General features: G+C 38.4%; 1 protein-coding gene across 20 annotated transcripts in view; it reads right to left on the reverse strand.

Moving 5' to 3' along the window:
* Positions 1–21,111, reverse strand: part of R3HDM2 (R3H domain containing 2) — a 148,338-nt gene that overhangs the window by 120,919 nt on the left and 6,308 nt on the right. For 2 of the 20 annotated variants that reach the window (XM_082665728.1, XM_082665731.1), the window contains exon 2: positions 5,443–5,562. The exons of 17 other annotated variants lie outside the window; for them this stretch is intronic. The gene's annotated coding sequence lies outside the window, so the exon portion shown is untranslated. Of the gene's footprint in view, positions 1–2,455; positions 2,476–5,442; positions 5,563–21,111 lie in introns of those variants that run through there. One more of the 20 variants, XM_082665732.1, reaches the window with a different exon arrangement.

The raw sequence follows: 21,111 nt of genomic DNA on the forward strand, positions 1-21,111 counted from the left end.
GACTTACTTCACTTAGGATGATAATCTCTAGCTGCATTCATGTTACTGCAAATGGCATTATTTTGTTCTTTTTTTTTTTTTTTTTTTGCAGTACGCGGGCCTCCCACCGCTGCGGCCTCTCCCGTTGTGGAGCACAGGCTCCGGACGCGCAGGCCCAGCGGCCATGGCTCACGGGCCCAGCCGCTCCGCAGCCTGCGAGATCCTCCCTGACCAGGGCACGAACCTGTGTCCCCTGCGCCGGCAGGCAGACCCCCAACCACTGCACCACCAGGGAAGCCCTATTTTGTTCTTTGTTATGGTTGTGTAGTATTCCATTATACACGTGTACCACATCTCCTTTATACATTCACCTGTCAATGGACATTTAGGTTGTTTCCATGTTTTGGCTATTGTCAATAGTGCTGCTATGAACATAGAGGTGCACGTATCTTTCTGAATTATAGCTTTGGCAGGGTATATTCCTAGGAGTGGGACTGCTGGATCATATCACCATACACACAATGGAATATTACTCAGCCATAAAAAAGAACGAAATCCTGCCATCTGCAGCAACATGGATGGACCTAGAGAATATTGTTAGTGAAATAAGTCAAAGAGAGAAAGACAAATACTGTATGATATCACTTATATGTGGACTCTAAAAAATAATACAAATGGGAGGGTGGGGGAGGGTTCGATTGGAAGTTTGGGACTAGGAGATGCAAACTATTATACAGAATGGATAAACAACAAGGTCCTATTGTATAGCACAGGTAACTATATTTAATATCCTATAATAAACCATAATGGAAAAGAGTATGAAAAAGAATATATATTCATGTATACTTGAATCACTTTGCTGTACACCAGAAACTAACATAATATTGTAAATCAACTATACTCCGATTAAAAATAAAAAATTAAAAATAAATAAAAATTAAAAATAATAGAAATAAATGTATATGCAAAACAGAAACAGACTCACAGATATAGAAAACAAACTAGTGGTTACCAAAGGGGAGAGGAGGAAATTAAGGGTAGGGAATTAAGAGATACAAACTACTATGTATAAAATAGATAAGCAACAAGGATATATTGTATAACACAGGGAATTATAGCTGTTATGTTGTAATAACTTTTAATTGAGTATAATCTGTAAAAATACTGAATCACTATGCTGTACACATGAAACTAATAAAATACTGTAAGTCAACTATATGACAACAACAACAAAAAAAGGACTTCCCCAGTGGTCCACTGGTTAAGAATCTGCCTTCTAATGCAGGGGATGCAGGTTTGATCCCTGGTTGGGGAACTGAGATTCCACATGCTGTGGGGCAACTAAGCCTGTGCGCCACAACTACTAAGCCCGCACACCTCAACTAGAGAGCCCACGTGCTGCAAACTACAGAACCCACATGCTCTGGAGCCCACATGCCACAACTACAGAGCCCGTGCGCCACAACTAGAGAAGTTTGTGTGCCACAATGAAGAGCCCACGCGTTGCAAAGAAAGATCCCGCATACTGCAACAAAGAAGATCCCATGTGCCACGACAAAAGACCCAACGCAGCCAAAAAAAAAAAAAGAAAGAAGATACCCACTAAGAAGCCTTTAAATTAACTGTGTTAAGTGGTTAACTAGTGATTCTAGGGTAGGGTCAGTATCTTCACCTTTTACCTTGTATACTTTTGAATTATTTAAATTTCTTACAATGATTACATATTACTTTTGCAATTTGAAAAATGTAAATCTATAAGATTGAAGATATGGAACTTAAAAATCTACAGTCCTGACTTTGAATTAGACATGTTGATATGAACTTGTGATACACTTTCTTTCAAAAAAAAGATACCATTTTCCTAGCCTTGTTCATTAAAAACAGCAAGAAACAATGAACAACCCACTAATCAATGAGTACCTCTTGCACCCAGACTGAGGCCTCTAAACATCATTTCCCAACAAAGGGGCAATGGCTGTTAGATGCCCAGGCATGGAAATGTAAAAGAGGATCTCAGAATATCAGGTCAGACCAGAAAACAAAGAAACAATCAAAGACTAGGAGGATCATACCAAGAGGACACTGCAGGGAATTACCTGGTAGTCCAATGGTTAGGACTCCATGCTCTCACTGCCAAGGGCCCGGGTTCAATCCCTGGTTGGGAACTAAGATCCCACAAGCCACGTAGCATGGCCAATAAATAAATATATTAATTATTTACTTTTTTAAAAAAAGGACATTGGAGCCAACTTGAAGAGGTCCCCATTTGCCATTATCAGTTAATCAGTGAGATATCAATAAGAATAAAAAAAGAAATTGACTGAAACCCATAAATATATTTAAATTGGTGAGTTCATAATGACAATTTAAAAAAAAACTAATCAGCCACCTTTGCAGGATGTTAGTGAACAAATTCATTATTTTGAAAATGGCAATGACTGTTAATTAAAATAAAGACTCAAAGCATTTGTCTCACCTTTCCTGTGCAAGATATACCTGAAAGTAACCAAGTAAGTGATGAGGGAAGTATCTCTTTATAAAAGTATTCCACCTAAAATAAATTTTAAAATAATACAACTTCAATATCACCATTTTGTAATCACTAATGAAATTCAATAAAGGATGTAGACAATGATCATTAATGACTGCTGACTTCATGAAAATTAGACTAACAGACATCACACACTTCCTCCTAATGGAAGTACACTATAAAGTATTCAAGCCAAAAACACTGAATCTGAATCTGATCAAGTCTCTAGATATAACTGCCCATTTGAAGGAAATACAAAGTACAGGGAAATATGTTAAATGACACCACTATGATGTCAATCACCAAATCCACTAGTGGGAAACTACTGGACAGATGACCCAGATTCTTCAACAAATACACCGGGGGAAGAAAAAAAGGAGAGAGGAGAAATTTTTCAGATTAAATGATTTTTAAAGATATATCGACCAACTACAAGGTACAGATTTTATTTGGATCCTATTTTAAACAAACAGGCTGTTTAAGAAATATGATACAACCAGGGAAATATGAACACCAGATATTTAATATTAAGGAATTATTGTTAATTGTTTTAGAAGTGTAAATGGTACTGAGGGACTTCCCTGGTGGCACAGTGGTTAAGAATCCATCTGCCAATGCAGGGGACACAGGTTCAAGCCCTGGTCTGGGAAGATCCCACATGCTGCGGAGCAACTAAGCCTGTGTGCCACAACTACTCAGCCTGTGCTCTAGAGCCCACGAGTCACAACTACTGAGCCCACGCACTGCAACTACTGAAGCCCACGCACTGCAACTACTGAAGCCCGCGCACCTAGAGCCTGTGCTACGCGACAAGAGAAGCCACCACAATGAGAAGCCCGCACACCGCAATGAAGAGTAGTCCCCGCTCGCCATAACTAGAGAAAGCCCGCGCGGAGCAACGAAGACCCAACACAGCCAAAATAAATAAATAAATAAATAAAAATTTAAAAATAAATCGTATTGATATTATGTTTTTTTAAAGTCCTTATTATTCAGGGTATATACTGAAATATTTAGTGATGAAATATTACATCAGATTTCCTTCAAGATAATCAGGAAAGGGGAGCCCAGTTCAATTCCTACCTCATTCCTACCTTTCTATATTGATTTCTCTCTTTTCTTTTACATTTGTTTGTGCTGCACAATTAAATGTAACTAAGTTTTACAGCATTCCATCTATAATACAGAATCTAATCCATTATATCTACTGTTGTTTTGTTCAAGTTTTATCTCCACCACTAGCCAGTAAGGTCTTTCAATGCACACAAAATATTTTTGATCCCACAACCCACAATGGTGCTAAGCCTTCTAATGGTCCCAAGTACCTAATCTGACACTCAATGTGTCTCTGAAAAACCCTGGGACCTACGGAAAAATGCATTATTCTTCCTTGTCACCCAAAGGGCTACTTTGTGCTAAAATTTAAGTTTTAACCATAGTAAAAGAATATAATATTATCTTATTCAAATTTAACAGGGGTTCCTTTTATAACATCAAAATGCTAAGTCTTCAGCAAGTTAGGGCAAGCTAATAAGCACAAGCTTTTCCTCCCAGAGTTCAAATGGGAACTTGAGTATTTATACTCTTTCGCAGAAACAAACTTAAATAGAAATTTTATTATCTAAGTGATTGATTAAATACACTGAAGTTATTTAATAAAAGCTTCAGCTGTAATGTAAAAAGAGAGCTTACCGAAAGGAAGAGTCACAAAGCCCCAGAAAAAAAGAACTCACTACCTAACTGGCGACCAATAGCACTGGAGAACAAGTCTACTGGAGTACTTACAAGTTTTCAGAGTTGATTTATAGCCCCTTTATCCTTTTTAAAAAAAAATTTTTTTTAATAAATAAATTTATTTATTTATTACTGCATTGGGTCTTCGTTGCTGCGTGCAGGCTTTCTCTAATTGCAGCATGCAGGCTTTCTCTAATTGAGGCGAGCAGGGGCTACTCTTCATTGCGGTGCATGGGCTTCTCACTGCGGTGGCTTCTCTTGTTCATAGGCACTAGGCACATGGGCTTCAGTAGTTGGGGCACATAGGCTCAGTAGTTGTGGCTCGCAGGCTCTAGAGCTCAGGCTCTGTAGTTGTGGCGCACAGGCTTAGTTGCTCCGTGGCATGTGGGATCTTCCTGCACTGGGGATTGAACCCATGTACCCTGCACTGGCAGGCAAACTCTTAACCACTGGGTCACCAGGGAAGCCCCAAAAATGTTTTAAAATAATTGATTTTTTTCCCTCTAATCATAAAAGAAATCCATGTTATTTATAAATAGAGATAAACAAAAAAGAAAATAAAAACCATCCCACTACCTCCTTCATAACATTTTGTTTTACTAAACAGTAAGTCCTTTGAGGGCAGCTCATTTCCCCAAGCAACACAGGAAATTGTGTTCTACAGCTCTCTATGGAAGCCCTAAGGGGAAGGAAAGAGGAAAAACCCATGGGCTTTAATTCAATGAGAGTAACACGTAGATTTGTCTTTCAAGTTTTTTTACATTTCACCATTTATATAAATCCAGGGTCAGAAAAAAAAATTACATTCCACTCTTATGGAATTTTCTTGGTTTATAATAATTTGGGGGGCATTTTTTCCAGTGTCCTCAAAATTTCTTACTATAGCAGCAGCAAAGTCTTACACTTTGAATTGGCAAGTCGGGTAGTAAACATTTCATATTCACTCTATGTAAAGTCTGTCTCTATTTTAACTTATATTTAAATTAGTTACTCAAAGTACCATTCCATTTATCTGTTATTTCTTATATTGAGGTCCTACCCGACTCCATCAACAGATTTTTCTTATTTCATGTAGTTAAGTGTACACTGAATAACTAAGTTTCTCCTCAAAATATCCTACACTAGTCTGAATCTACACATATGCAAAACAATTCTAGTGTCATGAAATTCACCCACAAGTACCCAACTGTAATGCTCACCGGATCTCTAACTCAGATGTACTGCCTCATCGATCCAGGCGAAGTATAATAACTGTACTTATCAAGTATAATTTGAAGAGACATTGGAGAAAGCAGAGTAGATAGCCTCCAGCAATTCACCTAGGAGGGGAAAAAAATTATCTCTTTCACCACCCAGAGTCTAGGCTCTAACAAGTTTTCATCAACAGTCAAATAAAATTCTCAGAAAAGTTTTGACTTTTCACTGGACTCTGTGTCTTAATTAAGCAGTCTGAGTGACAGCGCAAAGATTAATTTGAAGCTACTTTTCTTCTTCCTTACTCCAAAAAGCCAAATACTGTCTGTCTTAACTATTCAAATCCCCAGAGATTTCAATTCTGCAGGAGCTCTACATGGTTCTAAATTTAGCCAAGTAATAGAAATAGCTGGAAGGCATGCAATTCATTTTAATATCTGCACCTTTATGTTGCCAGGCAGCTAATTTTTAAAGTAGTCTTAGAGCAGTCCTCCACATAAAAGAACAAATATATAAGCCATGTAATCAACTGATAGGTTAGTAATTGTGTTAAAATATTACCTATAACTTCTGTAAGTGACCAACATCACCCCTCCAAAAATATATTCTATATTTCTTACACAGGGATAGAGTTTTAAATATTTCAACAAAACATGGGACTTCCCTGGCAGTCCAGTGGTTAAAACTCTGTGCTTCCAAAGCAGGGGGCGTGGGTTTGATCCCTGTCGGGGAACTAAGATCCTGCATGCCTTGCCGTGTAGCCAACAACAACAATACCATGTTAATAGCAAATCACTTTCCTTACAGCTTATTTATGTTTCTACTTCAAAGGAACATATAGATAGGTTTAAGGAGTTTCACCTTCAATGCAAAATGTTTTTGTACACTTTGCTATACAGCACAAATCAGCACAACATTTAAATCAACTATACTTCAATAAAAAAAAAAAAAACAAGGGGAAAAAAAGTTTTTGTACAAAGGACTGACATGTCTCATTTCACGTAGAGTCCCAGAGCAGGACATTCTCAAGCTGTTGGACCATAAGTGACCAGGGTATACCAGATCCCAATTCTAAGGATCTAGTTTGCATTTTCTAAAACATCAGACCTCATAAGGAGCCATAAAACCATACTCCAGCATAAATGTTCAATACAATAAACACCTTAATTTCATGTCAGTTTCCTAGACTGCGTTTATAGATCAATGTGTAAAACATATGTGCAGATGAATACAAGATGCAGGTTCAAAGCACAAAGTATAAAAGACCTGGATTAGAACTTTCCCTATCTAAGGAGATTTTAATTCACAGAGCTGAAAATAACAAAGAGGGAAACAACTCAAGTGACTATACCACAGAAAGAAAAAGCCTGGATTACATAAGAGTAATAAGAAGGATACGAATACTTATTTTCACCTTCACATGTCACCACTAAGTTAGGAGAAGAAAAAACAATACAATGCCAATTTTCTGAAAAACATCCCATCTCCTATGGCAAGTCATCAGCACTGCCTATATATAACTCACTTCATTCTGAGAAGTAATTCAATTTAGACACTTTATCAAATAATTCTGGGAAAACATAGAAGGGTCTTAGATCTGGAATCCACTCTTATTTTTTGTACTGGAAATAACTGCTCCCATAAAGATAGCGAAGGATAGATAAGTAAGAATGAGAAGCAGTTCCCCTTCAAAGGAACCATTCCCCACCAAAGGTATCAGGGTTCCTTGCAGAAGTGACTGATTCCAGGTTTGTAAAGTACAAAGCGAGCCCAAAATACCTTGTTGTGCCAGGATGTAAGGAAGTCCTCAAAACTTGACTGAGACAAGTCAAAAAGACATAGGAGTTAGTTTGAAGGGGCTCCCACTGACCAAAGTGACAATTGTTGTATGTATAATACTAAGTATTGTCAGTATTTTTTTAAGTGCTTTTCCTTACTGAAAAAAAAAAAATGGAAAAGAACAAAAATACACATACACACAAACCCCAAAGCTCTGAAATTAAGCATTAACAAATCAGGTTCATGATATATGATCAGCATCCAAAAACCCAACTATAAACAATGCCAAGCAGTGCTCCTCAGTATTATTTTTGCAATTGTTAGTCATGTTAAGCATCAAGAAAAAGAAAACACATCATTGCACATTACAGCCACCCCCCCAAAACAAGGTTAAAATTTTGACACTAGAGAATTGAATAATGTTTGATGCTATACCACAAACAGCTTCTGATGTATATCCCATGTGAAAAAGTCTTTACACATATATGACATATTTTTAATATTGATAAAGGATTGTAACATATTGAATTTTTTAAAATACCAAACCTATAGTGATCCTCAAAAACAAAAAACGGGAGAAATAAAGTTCTTCTTTGTAGAATAACGCCAACTAGTAAATGTAGAAGGAATGACAGACTCAACATTTTGCAACCACCAATGTAATAACTAATTCAGACAAGGATCATCAACGAATGTTACCACCACTGGGCAAAACGCAGAGGAAGAGTCATACCATCTTAACAGTATCATCCCACAGATTGTTTCCTAATTACAAAGGGAAAAAGGCACCTTTACAAAGAAGAAATGTAGCCTATATCAACTTATCTAAGTGACCAAACTTATATCACAATAAGCACACAATACCTAAATAGTATTCTTGCCAAAAATATTTAATCTGAACCTAATCATGACAAATCCAAATTGTGAAACATTCTTCAACATAACTGGCCTGAACTCTTCAAAAGTATCAATGACACGAAAAACAAAAATAGAAAGAACTGCTCTGAATTAAAAGGCTAAAACAATATGAAAATTAAATGTAATTCATGATACTTGAATAAATTCAGGATTGGAAGGACAGCTATAAAGCAATATCTCAATTATTGAGATGATGGAGGAAATTTGATTATAGACTGTAAATAATTATATATATCACTGTAAAATATTTAAATGTGATAATGAGTTTGATAACAATATTATACTAATATAGGAAAATACCTTGTTCTTAGGTGATATATACTTAACAAATTCTAGGTGAAGTTTCCTGATGTGTGTAATTTCCTAATACAAATTCCTAATACACAATAAAAAATAATGTATATATGTATAGGAAGGGAAGGGAGAGAGGTGGAAAGTGAGAGAGAGAGAACAAGAGAGAGGGAGGGAAGGGGTAAAGAAAGAGTGTGAGAGCACAAATGTGACAAAATATTCAATAAATATTAGGTAAAAGTCATACTGATGCTCACTGTATCACTCTTTCAACTTTTCTATAGGTTTGGAATTCTTCCACAAAAAAACATGGGGGTGAAAAATAACAAGCAGCAACATTAACCCAAGCTCTTGGCTATCCAGTATAAATTTTGCTGTGTCCTAAAAGCAATTCCAGGTGATGATTACAAGTGCAGACTTCAGCATGAAACTGGGTTATGTTCTGGCTGCACAATGATGGACAAATAACCTAACCTAACCTCTCTGCAATGGTCTGAATGTGTCCTCTCAAAATTTATATGTTGAATCCTAACCCCCAAACATGATATTAAGAGGTGAGGCCTTTGGGGTGGTTAAGTCATGAGCTTACTGCCTTATAAAAAAGGTTCCAGAGAGATCCCTAGCTCCTTTCACCATGTGAGGACACAGTAAGATGCTGGCTATTAACCAGGACAAGAGCCCTCAGCAGAATCTGACCATGCTTGATCTTGGACTATTCAGCTTCCAGAACTGTGAGAAATAAATTTTTGTTGATGAGCCACCCAGTATTTTGTTATAGCAGTCTGAACAGATTAAGTCACTCCCTAAACCTCAACTGTAAATAGGGATAACACAGTACTACTCCATAGGGACTATCTTCTGAGAATTAAATGATCTAATATGTCCTGTTATTATACTTCTGTGATATCACATTCTTTGTTCACTTAACTACCCTGTAAGTATATGGGGAGACTGGACCAATTTTTAGCCTTTCTCTGACTTGGCAACTAGTTTATAAGCTATAATAACTTTATTAAAATTTTGTGAATTGCCAAATATATCCAAATTCAAATAAAAGAATTAAAATGCATTCCATCTAAGGACCAAAAAAAATAAATCCACCATTAGCACAAATGACAGAGCTAACATACTCTAAAGTACCCGTCAAAGCAGTAGCTTTTCACAGCTTACATTTGCTCCTTCTTCAAAATACTAGAGGGTCACCTGTCAGGAACAGACACAGGCTGCCTTGGTCCCAAAAATGTCAATCTTTACATTAAAATCCAATGCCCTCAGGCTAGAAGTGCCTCTTACATTCTGGAATATCCTGGGGCTTCATGTCAGCTCTCTTATCACTCTGTAAGTTTGCCCTGCATGATCCCATTTCCTATCATGGCTTGAACATGCTTCATGTACAGAGTACTCCAAAAACCTAAATACCCCCGCTTCTCTGTAGAGCTCCAGATTCATTTAGACAACTAGCTGCTATACATTTCCAAAAGTGAACTTTACCAACACTCCTCTAAGCCAAAACCTGCCCCCCCCTTTTTTAGTGATATAATTGACATATATTAGCTACAGGTATACAACATGATTCAATACATGTATATACTGTGAAATAATCACAAGTCTAATTAACATCCATCACCAGACATATTCACAATTTTTTCCTTGTAATAAGAATGTCTAAGATCTTCTCTGCTAGAAACTTTCAAATATACAATACAGTATTAACTATAGTCCCCATGCTGTACATTTCATCCCCAAGACTTATTTATATATATGTGTGTGTATATAAACATACATATGTAACTGGAAATTTGTACCCTTTTGTCTACCTTCACCCATTTCAGCCATCCCCCACTCCCTGCCTTTGGCAACCACCAATCTGCTCTCTTGTAGCTGTGAGATTCCACATAAGTGAGCTCATACAGTACTTGTCCTTCTCTGACTTATTTCACTTAGCATAATGCCCTCAAGGTGCGTCTATCTAATCTATACTGTCACAAATAGCAGGAGTTCCTTCTTTTTCCTGTGTGTGTGTGTGTGTGTGTGTCTGCATACAGCCACATTTTCTTTATCCATTAATTCGTTGCTGCACACTTAGGTTGTTTCCATGTCTTAGCTACTGGGAACAATGCTGCAATGACATCAGGGTGCAGGTATCTCTTCAAGATAATGACTTCATTTCCTTCAAATATATATCCAGAAGTAGGACTGCTGGGTCACATGGTAGTTCTATTTTTTAATGTCTTGAGGAACCTCCATACTGCTTTCCATAGTGGCTATCCCAATTTACATTCTCACCAACAGTGCACTAGGGTTCCCTTTTCTCCATATTGTCACCAACACTTACTATTGCTTATCTTTTTGATAATAGCCACTCTAACAGGTGTAAGCTAACATCTCATTGAGGTTTTGATTTGCATTTTCCTGATGATTAGCGATGATGAGCACATTTCCATGTACCTGTTAGCCATCTCGTTATCTTTTTTGGAAAAATGTCTATTCAGTTCCTCTATCCATTTTTTAATCAGATTGGTTTTTTTCCTATTGAGGTGTATGAGCTCTTTATACATTCCAGATAGTAACCCTTTTACAAATATATGATATTTTGGAAGTATATTTTATGTACAATATTATGCAAGTTATAGATGTACAATATAGTGATTCATAATTTTTCAAGGTTATACTCCATTTAGTTATTATAAAATATTGGCTATATGCCATGCTGTAGCATATATCCTTGTAGCTTTTTTTATATATAATAGTTTGCACCTCTTTCAAATATATGATTAGTAAATATTTTCTCCCATATAGTAGGCTTTTTCATTTTGTTGATGGTTTCCCTTGCTGTGCAGAGATTTTTAGTTTGATATAGTCCCACTTATTCATTTGTGCTTTCGCTGTCTTTGCTTCTGGTGTCAAATCCAAAGAATCCCCAAGACTGATGTCAAGGAGCTTACTCCCTATGTTTCTTTCTACAAGTTTTATGGTTTTAGGTCTTATGTTCAAGGCTTTAATCCATTTTGAGCCATTTTTTTGTGTTTGGTGTAATATAGTAGTCCAGTTTTCCCAACACCGTTCATTGAAGAGATTATCCTTTGCCTATTGTTTATTCTTGGCTCCTCTGTCATAAGTTAATTGACCATGTGTGCATGGGTTTATTTCTGGGCTCTCTATTCTGTTCCATTAATCTATGTATCTGTTTCTATGCCAATACCATACTGTTCTGATTATTATGGCTTTGTAATATAGTTTGAAATCAGGAAGTATCATACCTTCAGTTTTGTTCTTCTTTCTCAAGATTTCTTTGGCTATTTGGTGTCTTTTGTGGTTCCACACAAATTTTAGGATTGTTTGTTCCCTGTGAAAAATGCGACTGGAATTTTGATAGTGATTGCAATGAATCTGTAGATTGCTTTGGGTGGTATGGACATTTTAACAATATTAATTCTTCCAATCCATGAGCGGAGAGTATCTTTCTACTTATTGTGTCTTCTTCAATTCCTTTCACTGATGTCTTATAGTTTTCAGTGTACGTGTCTTTCACCTCCTTGGTTAAACTTATTCCTAGATATTTTATTCTTTATGCTACAATCGAAAGTGGAATCTTTTTTTTTTTTTTTTTTTTGCAGTACGCGGGCCTCTCACTGTTGTGGGCTCTCCCATCGGAGAATAGCCTCCGGACGCGCAGGCTCAGCGGCCAATGGCTCACGGGCCCAGCCACTCCGCGGCATGTGGGATCTTCCCGGACCGGGGCACAAACCCGTATCCCCTGCATCGGCAGGCAGACTCTCAGCCACTGCGCCACCAGGGAAGCCCTGGAATCATTTTTTAAATTTCTCTTTTTGATAGTGATTAATGTATAAAAACACAACTCATTTCTGTATATTGATTTTATATCCTGCAACTTTACTGAATTCATTCATTAGTTCTAACCATTTTTGGTGTAGTGTTTAGGATATTCTATATATAATATCATGTCATGTCATCTGCAAATCTTCCTTTCTGATCTGAATGCCCCTTATTTCTTTTTTTGCCAACTGCAGTGACTAGGACTACCAATATTATGTTGAATAAAAGTGGCAAGGAAAAGCTTTCAGCTTCAGTTGAGTTTAATGTTAGATGAGGGCTTGTAACATATGGCTTTTATGGTGTTGAGGTACATTCCTTCCATACCCACTTTTGTTGAGAGTTTGTTTGTAATCCTTTTTCTGCACCATTGAGATGACCGTATGATTTTTATCCTTCATTTTGTTAATGGGGTGTATCACAACTGATTGACTTGCAGATGTTTAACCACCCTTGCATCCCTGAAATAAATCCCATTTGACTATGGTGTATGATCCGTTTAATGTATTGTTGAATTCAGTTTGCTAATATTTTGTTGAGGATTTTTGCATGTATATTCATCAGGGACACTGGCCTGTAATTTTCTTTACTTGTAGTGTGTCCTCGTCTGGTTTTCGTATCAAGGTTATGCTAGCCTCATAAAATGAATTTGGAGTTTGAGAAGGACTGGTATTAGTTCTTCTTTAAATGTTTGGTAGAATTCACCAGTGAAGCCACCTGGCCCTGGACTTTTGTCTGTTGGAAGGTTTTTGATTACAGATTCAATCTCTTTACTAGTACAGGCATACCTTGGAGATATTGCAGGATATTACAGTTCCAGACCACTGTAATAAATCAAATATCGAAATAAAGCAAGTCACAAATTTTCTGGCTTCCCAGTGCATATGAAAGTTATGTTTAGACTATATTGTAGTCTATTAAGTGTAAAATAGCATTATGTCTAAAAAAAAATGTACATACCTTAATTTTAAAATATTTTATTGCTAAAAAATGCCAAAACAACATAATAGTAACATGAAAGATCACTGATCACAGATCACTGTAACAAATAATGAAGAAATTTGAAAAATTACAAGAATTACCAAAACATGACATGGAGACACAAAGTAAGCAAATGCTGTTAGAAAAATAGGGCTGATAGACTTGATCAATGCAGGGTTGCCACAAACCTTCAATTTGTAAAAATCACAGCATCTGTGAAGCGCAATAAAGCCAAGCTCAGTAAAATGAGGTATGCTTCTAATGGGATTCCTCAGATTTTCTATTTCCTCATGACTTAGTCCTGGTAGGTTGTATATGTCTAGGAATTTATCCATTTCTTCTAGGTTGTCCAACTTGTTGGCATATAATTGTTCACAGTAGTCTCTTGAGGTACCAGGTGTTAACATCTCTTTCATTTCTGATTTTATTTGAGTCCTCTTTTTTCCTTGGTGAGTCTAGCTACAGGTTTGTCTATTTTATCTTTTTTTTATTTTATTTTTTATTTATTTATTTTTTTGCGGTACACAGGCCTCTCACTGATGTGACCTCTCCCGTTGCGGAGCACAGCCTCCGGATGCACAGGCCTAGCGGCCATGGCTCACGGGCCCAGCCGCTCCACAGCATGTGGGATCTTCCCGGACAGGGGCACGAACCCGTGTCCCCTGCATCGGCAGGACTCTCAGCCACCAGGGAAGCCCTATTTTATCTTTTTTTAAAAAATAAAAACTAGCTCCTAGTTTCACTGTTCTTTTCTATTGTTTCTCTATTTCATTTATTTCTACTCTGATATTTATTTCCTTCCTTCTACTTACATTAGGTGTAGCTTGTTCTTCTTTTTCTAGTTCCTGGAGGTGTAAAGTTAGGTTATTTGCAATCTTTCTCATTTCTTAATGTAGGCATTTGTCACTATGAACTTCCCTTTTAGAAGTACTTTCACTGCATCCCATAGGTTTTGTATTTAGTATATTGTATTTCCATTTTCATTCGTCTCTGGGTATTTTTTATTTTCTCTTTTTATTTCTTCTTTGACTCGTTGATTATTCAGTAGCGTATGTTTAAGCTCTACATGTTTATGAATTTTCCAGTTTTCCTCTTATCATTGATTTCTAGTTTCATACCACTGTGGTCAGAAAAGATTCTTGATATGATTCAATCTCCTTAAATTTATTAAGACTTGTTTCGTGCCTGACATATACTCTATCTTAGAGAATGTTCCATGTGCACTTGAGAAGAATGTGTATTCTGTTACTTTTGGATGGAATGTTCTATACATGTCTGTTAAGTCTATCTGGTCTAACTTGTCATTTAAGGCCAATGTTTCCTTACTGATTTTCTGTCTGCATGATTTATCCATTGATGAAAGTGGGGAATTAAGGTCCCCTATTATTGTATTGCTGTCTATTTCTCCCTTTAGGTCGGTTAATATTTACTTTAAGTGCTCCTAAAACCTGCCCCCTTTCTTATCTCTGTTAGCAACACCACCCAGTCACCCAAAACAGAAACTGAGAATCACCTATTCACAATTACTTCCCTCTCCTCTCATATTTAGCCAATTTCCAAACTCTGGCACCATCTCCTGGATCCACTTGATCTTCTCAGCTCCTGTCCTCTCTTCTCCACTCCCATCACTGATAGGCAGAGAATTTAGTTAATGGAACAAGACCTCCAGAGTTCTTTTAGGCCTCCAGCAGAGCAACTGGCTATGTTCCCATGATGACTGCTCTGTTGGCCTATCAGCCTTTATCCCTGAATAAATAAAATCTCTAACCTATCCTTGATGAACACGTAGTGTGAGTGAGAAATAAACCGTTGTTTCAAGATATTAAGGGGGTTGTTTCTTACCCATCTCTATCCTGATTTCAGCATCTTCTGCACTACTACAACAGCCCCCTAACAAGTGTCTCTCCCTCCACTCTAAATCCCCTGTATTTTTCCAAAGTGCTACCAGAGTTACCTTTATAAAACAATCATTCCATTTCTCTGATGAAAATCTTCAGAGGTTCCTTTTTGCCTCAAAATATTCCAGAAATATTCCAAAGTCCTTAATATACCTCTTAAAGCCTACCGCAAAATTAGGCTCTATATACATTGTCTCCAGCATTCAAAATAATACTACCTCTCCATACATACCATAGTTTTTAATACTCCTGAGTCTTTGCCCAGGCTAGTCTATCTGCTTGAAATGCATTCCCACCCTATACCACCCCACCCTACCTCTGCCTGCCTAGCCAAACAAACCATTTGGCAACTGTCACTCCCATTTTCTCAACAGCTATTCAAATTTCTGTCTCTTCTCAATGACCCTATTTTGCCAATGCTCTTTATTGGAACACACTAGCCCCCTAACCCAAAAGGATAAGTCTCCTAGATCACAAGGAATATCAGGGCTTTAAGGTAGGAGCTCCCTCAAATTCCTTTGTTCAGTTACCAAACATTTGTCCCCACCCCTTTCCTGACCTTTTCCTCTATCTTAATAAAGGAGATAATAATTCTGCCTCTGCTCTGGATTTCATCTTCTCTTCATGCTCAAGGACTTCACTCCATTATCACCACTCTCTAATGTCTTTTGCTAATTCCCCAAACATATAAATATGCTCAAGTCTCTCATCTTCAAAAACTCTTGGGACTTCTTGGGACTTCTCTGGTGGTCCAGTGGTTAAGACTCTGCGCTTCCAATGCAGGGGACATGGGTTTGATCCCTGGTCCAGGAAGATCCCACATGCTGTGGAGCAACTAAGCCTGTGCACCCCAACTACTGAGCCTGAGCTCTAGAGCACACGAGCCACAACTACTGAGCACGCGCGCCACAACTACTGAAGCCCGCGCGCCCTAGAGTCTGTGCACCGCAACTATCAAGCCTGCGCGTCACAACTACTAAAGCCCGTGCGCCTACAGCCCATGTTCCACAATGAGAAGCCACCGCAACGAAGAGTAGCCCCTGCTCGCCACAACTAGAGAAAGCCCGTGTGTAGCAACAAAGACCCAAAACAGCCATAAATTAATTAATTTTTAAAAATTCAATATATTAAAAAAAAAATCAAGCCCCTACCTACCTTTCTAGCCTTTTCTATAAATAATCCCCATAAACATCCCATGTGTAGGCATATCCTGTCCTTGAAGTTTGTCAAAGGCATCATGTTGCTCTGCTCTACACCTCCACCGTTTATGTAGGTAGTTCCTCCCCTAGAGCTCTCTTCCTTATACCTGTCTACCTGGTTAACTGCTGTCGGCCCTTCAAGATTCATAATCCCCTGACAGAAAGTCTTTCCAGATCTCCACTGTACTTCCAAAGCACTTTGTGCATTCCTCTAGCTCAGAGTTCATCAGCCTGCAGTATCCTGACTGACTTCTCGGTCTAAGTTCTTTGAAGGTAAGGACTATGTCTTGTTTTTTTACACCCCCAGCACCTAATACTTCGTAACTATTCATATGCTAGTTGAATTAATGAATCCACTGAGACTCAATTCAAACTTTACCTTCTCTGAAAAGTTGAAACTGTCATTTAGAATTAAGCACTCTTCCTCCTGCTTTCATATTACATTTTATTACCACCTTGTAACACTCATGACCTTGTAATTTATTTACTCTTTTGTAATGTATAAAAATAAAACATGAGCTCCTTGACAATAGGGACAATGTCGCATCTACCTTGGTATCTTTAGCATATAACACAATATCTAACCAAGAAACGGGCACCTATTAAATGTTTGAGTAAATGAGTAAGTTGCTCTTTTCATAAATTTTCTTGAGGTATTACCTGCCTTGAAGATCACTTTGTATTGTAAAAATAAAGAAGAACCAGAAACTAAGAGAAGACCTTCTAACAAAGAACTGTCCTGGAAAGAAAACATATAGGTGATGTTTATTTTAACAAAGACTAATAATAAACTGAGTTTCTCTGATTTCTAAGCTAGTACTATATGACAGGCTCATAGTGCACCAAAGCAAAAGCTGGGTTGGTAAGATGAAACAGTGGCAAGTGAATGCCTATAATTCTTAATAGAAAATCTATAATCTTTTCAGAGGGCCTCAGGTGGCAGACTGCGTGTGTGCGTGTGTACGTATGACTAAATTTGTGTCCCCTACTGCGGGAAATGAGCAAAGCACAAGTCAACAATAAAGTACAGGACAGAACAGCGAGAACAGAAGAGACTCATGGCCTAAAACACATTATGGATCTGAACAGATCCTATAGCTGAATCCAGTCAGACTGCTAAACTGAAAAGACAATTGCTATTTCCCAACCTATAAGAAACTAATAGGCAGAAAAACAGTTATGAAAACAATGTTAATTCCAAAGAGAAAAAGGAAGAAAAAGAGAAAAATAAAGCACACAGAAATAAAGCACCACTTTATCTCTGCCAATATAACTTCAATGCTGTTCTGTTATCTAACAGCACTAGAGAACATTATTTAGAGACTAGTAATTTGATCACGTTTAATATAGACTGTCCTTCTGTGAGGTAGGCTATGTTGCTGACTGTGGCCACCAAATCGATGTAAATACATCCCAGCTACATGGAAAGTGTGCTCATTAATATCTGTAGATACCTTTTTGTCTCTCTTCTGTATCATCTACTAACTATAGGTGAAGTAAAATGTTGAAGCTCGCCTAAGAATTCATTAAGTGCAGCTCCAATCTCAAGTGTTTACATTTTAAATGAGTAAATGTATCAGGAGGTATTATTGTATTTAACCTTGAGATACCTCCAAAAGTCAATTTTCCTGTACCCTAAAAGGAAACAGACCAACAACTCTATTTTACATATAAAGACACTGATTCAGCAGAGTTCATGAGGGTAAACTCAGCACAGCCTCAGAGAACTTCAAACAGGGTTAAAAATTCAAGTCTCAAGCACTGGCTCTGATTTTACTCCCTCACAAAACCTACACAGAAACTAAACAGGTTTGATTCCTTTCAGTAGTCCTATCTTACCAGTCAATCACACTTCATTTTTCAGCCATCATACTCATTCAGTTAAAAAGAAAGAAAAACTATTTCTGCACTATCATATAGGGAAAATACTCCAAGCGCAAACCCTCTTCGTCTTCCTCTTCTTTTTGTCAAAAATACTGCTAGGGCAACTAAGCCCGTGCACCACAACTACTGAGCCTGTGCTCTAAAGGCTGTGAGCTACAACTACTGAGCCCGAGTGCCACAACTACTGAAGCCCACGCGCCTAGAGCCCGTGCTCTGCAACAAGAGAAGCCAGTGCACCACAACAAAGAGTAGTCCCCGCTCGCCGCAACTAGAGAAAGCCCACGTGCAGAAAGGAAGACCCAAGGCAGCCATAAATTAAAAAAAATTTTTTTAATTAAAAAAAAATACTGCTAGGATAGAGAGTAAAACACAAAGAATAAATTTTAAACCAAATAACTCTGAAGGGAAAATAAGGAGAACTGGAAAGGGGGATAACTAATTTAAGGCTGAAGATACCATGATAAAGGTAAAACTTTGGTAGTACAGGCACAACTTAGTTCAGGATTTCAGTTGTTGGCCTTAGTATAGCTCTGCCCCAAATCAAGACTCTAACAATGATCTCTCTTGGGTACAGTGTTAGCTAGGAGGGGCAAAACAACTGGCAAAGGGAATTCCCTGGTGGTCCAATAGTTAGGGCTCTGTGCTTCCACTGCAGGGCGCACGGGTTCAATCCCTTGTCGGGGAACTAAGATCCCGCGTGGTGCACCCAAAAAAAAAAAAAAAACTGAGAAAATCACTATCTAGACACAGACCTCTAGAACATATGCCTCAAATTATCTAATTATTTTTCTTTCCTTCTCTTTTCCTTACAGCTAGTAGAGGAATAAGACAAAAATCACATGCTCTAGAGCTCTTTTGGCACTGGAGAGATCAAGATCCTAGCAAATTTAACTTCAGTGTGAGCAGAAAACTTAGAATGGAATGTACAGAGGGAAACATGGTAAAGACAAAGAGGAACCCAGCTTTGTGGAACTGGTCCAAAAGAGGCAGACAAAATGAGAGTTTGGGGGATGCTCTGAAGGGTTCCAGAACATTACACCTAAACGAAGGAAGGTTTCTGTGGTTTTCCAGAGGAGAGGCGTCCAGTTGAAACAATGGTATACCCCAGGGCAGCAAGGTGTGACAACAGGGAAGGTGAAAGAACAAGTAATTTATCTGTAGCTAAAGTCTAACCCTGAAAGCAAAGGGAAAACAGCAAAATGTAAGGCAGGTGAGATAAAGTAGCCAGATTTTAAAAATATATATGGGCTTCCCTGGTGGCACAGTGGTTAAGAATCTGCCTGCCAATGCAGGGGACACAGGTTCGAGCCCTGGTCTGGGAAGATCCCACATGCCATAGAGCAACAAAGCCTGTGTGCCACAACTACTGAGCCTGCGCTCTAGAACCCGCGAGCCACAACTACTGAGTTCACGTGCCACAACTGAAGCCCGTGTACCTAGAACCCGTGCTCCACAAGAGAAGACACCACAGTGAGAAGCCCACGCACCGCAACGAAGAGTAGGCCCCACTCGCCACAACCAGAGAAAGCCCACGCACAGCAATGAAGACCCAACGCAGCCAAAAATAAATAAATAAATAAATAAAATAAACTAAAAAAAAAAAAAGAGGGCTTCCCTGGTGGCACAGTAGTTGAGAGTCCGCCTGCCGATGCAGGGGACACGGGTTCGTGCCCCGGTCCGGGAAGATCTCACGTGCCGCGGAGCGGCTAGGCCCATGAGCCATGGCCGCTGAGCCTGTGCGTCCGGAGCCTGTGCTCCGCAACGGGAGAGGCCACAACAGTGAGAGGCCTGCGTACCACACACACACACACAAAAATATATATATATAATTTGTGAGTATAGGGAGGAAAAATGTATTTCAAATGTATCCCTTATTAAGTTTGGATTGTCAATGCCTTGTTCACTTTCCTCCTAGTTCTGTTATAAAGCTTACACAAGTTTGAACCACCCTTCTCCAAGGAAGCATTCCCCATAATGCTGCTCACGTGCCAAAACCACACACAAATTCTTACAACTGGCACATCCAACAAAAACACAGCCCCCACAAAAATATGAACTGCATACCTGGAAAATCTAGTCTTTTAATATAAATGTTGACCACTTTAAGGTCCGATCAGCTTTTAGGAAAGAGAAAAGTGCTTTGCAGATATGAAATACGGTTTTGATCATTATTAATAATAAACACTGAAGCACAAATGTTGTTATCAACATGGAATATACCAAAAACATCCATACAAGGAAGATAATGAATCAAGTGGCAAAGGAAACTAGCTAATAATGTTAAAAGTCTATCTCTATTCTGTACACTAGACAAGAATTGTATGGAAGACTAACAGTGGGAGCAAAATTACCTCCAAAAGATCAAGACAGCACTTGACTAGTCTGCAAACCAGCTTTTTCTCTTTCTTTTCCCACTACAGACTCACAACCAATAAATATCAATTAGAAATAAGCTAAGTTATTTTATTAAACTTAGAAGGTTTTGCACAGAAAAGGAAACCATAAACAAAACAGACAACCCTCAGAATGGGAGAAAATATTTGCAAATGAGGCAACCAACAAGGGATTAATCTCCAAAATATGTAAACAGCCCATGCAGCTCAATATCAAAAAAACAAACAACCCAATCAAAAAATAGGCAGAAGAGGGACTTCCCTGGTGGCGCAGAGGTTAAGAATCCACCTGCCAATGCGGGGTACACGGGTTCGAGCCCTGGTCTGGGAAGATTCCCACATGCCACAGAGCAACTAAGCCCTTGAGCCACAACTACTGAGCCTGTGCTCTAGAGCCCGCGAGCCACAACTACTGAGCGCACTCGCCTAGAGCCCGTGCTCCGCAACAAGAGAAGGCACTGCAATGAGAAGCCCGCACACCACAACGAAGAGTAGCC

This window comes from Grampus griseus, assembly GCF_964374135.1.
Source record: "Grampus griseus genome assembly, chromosome: 11".
NCBI lineage: Eukaryota > Metazoa > Chordata > Mammalia > Artiodactyla > Delphinidae > Grampus > Grampus griseus.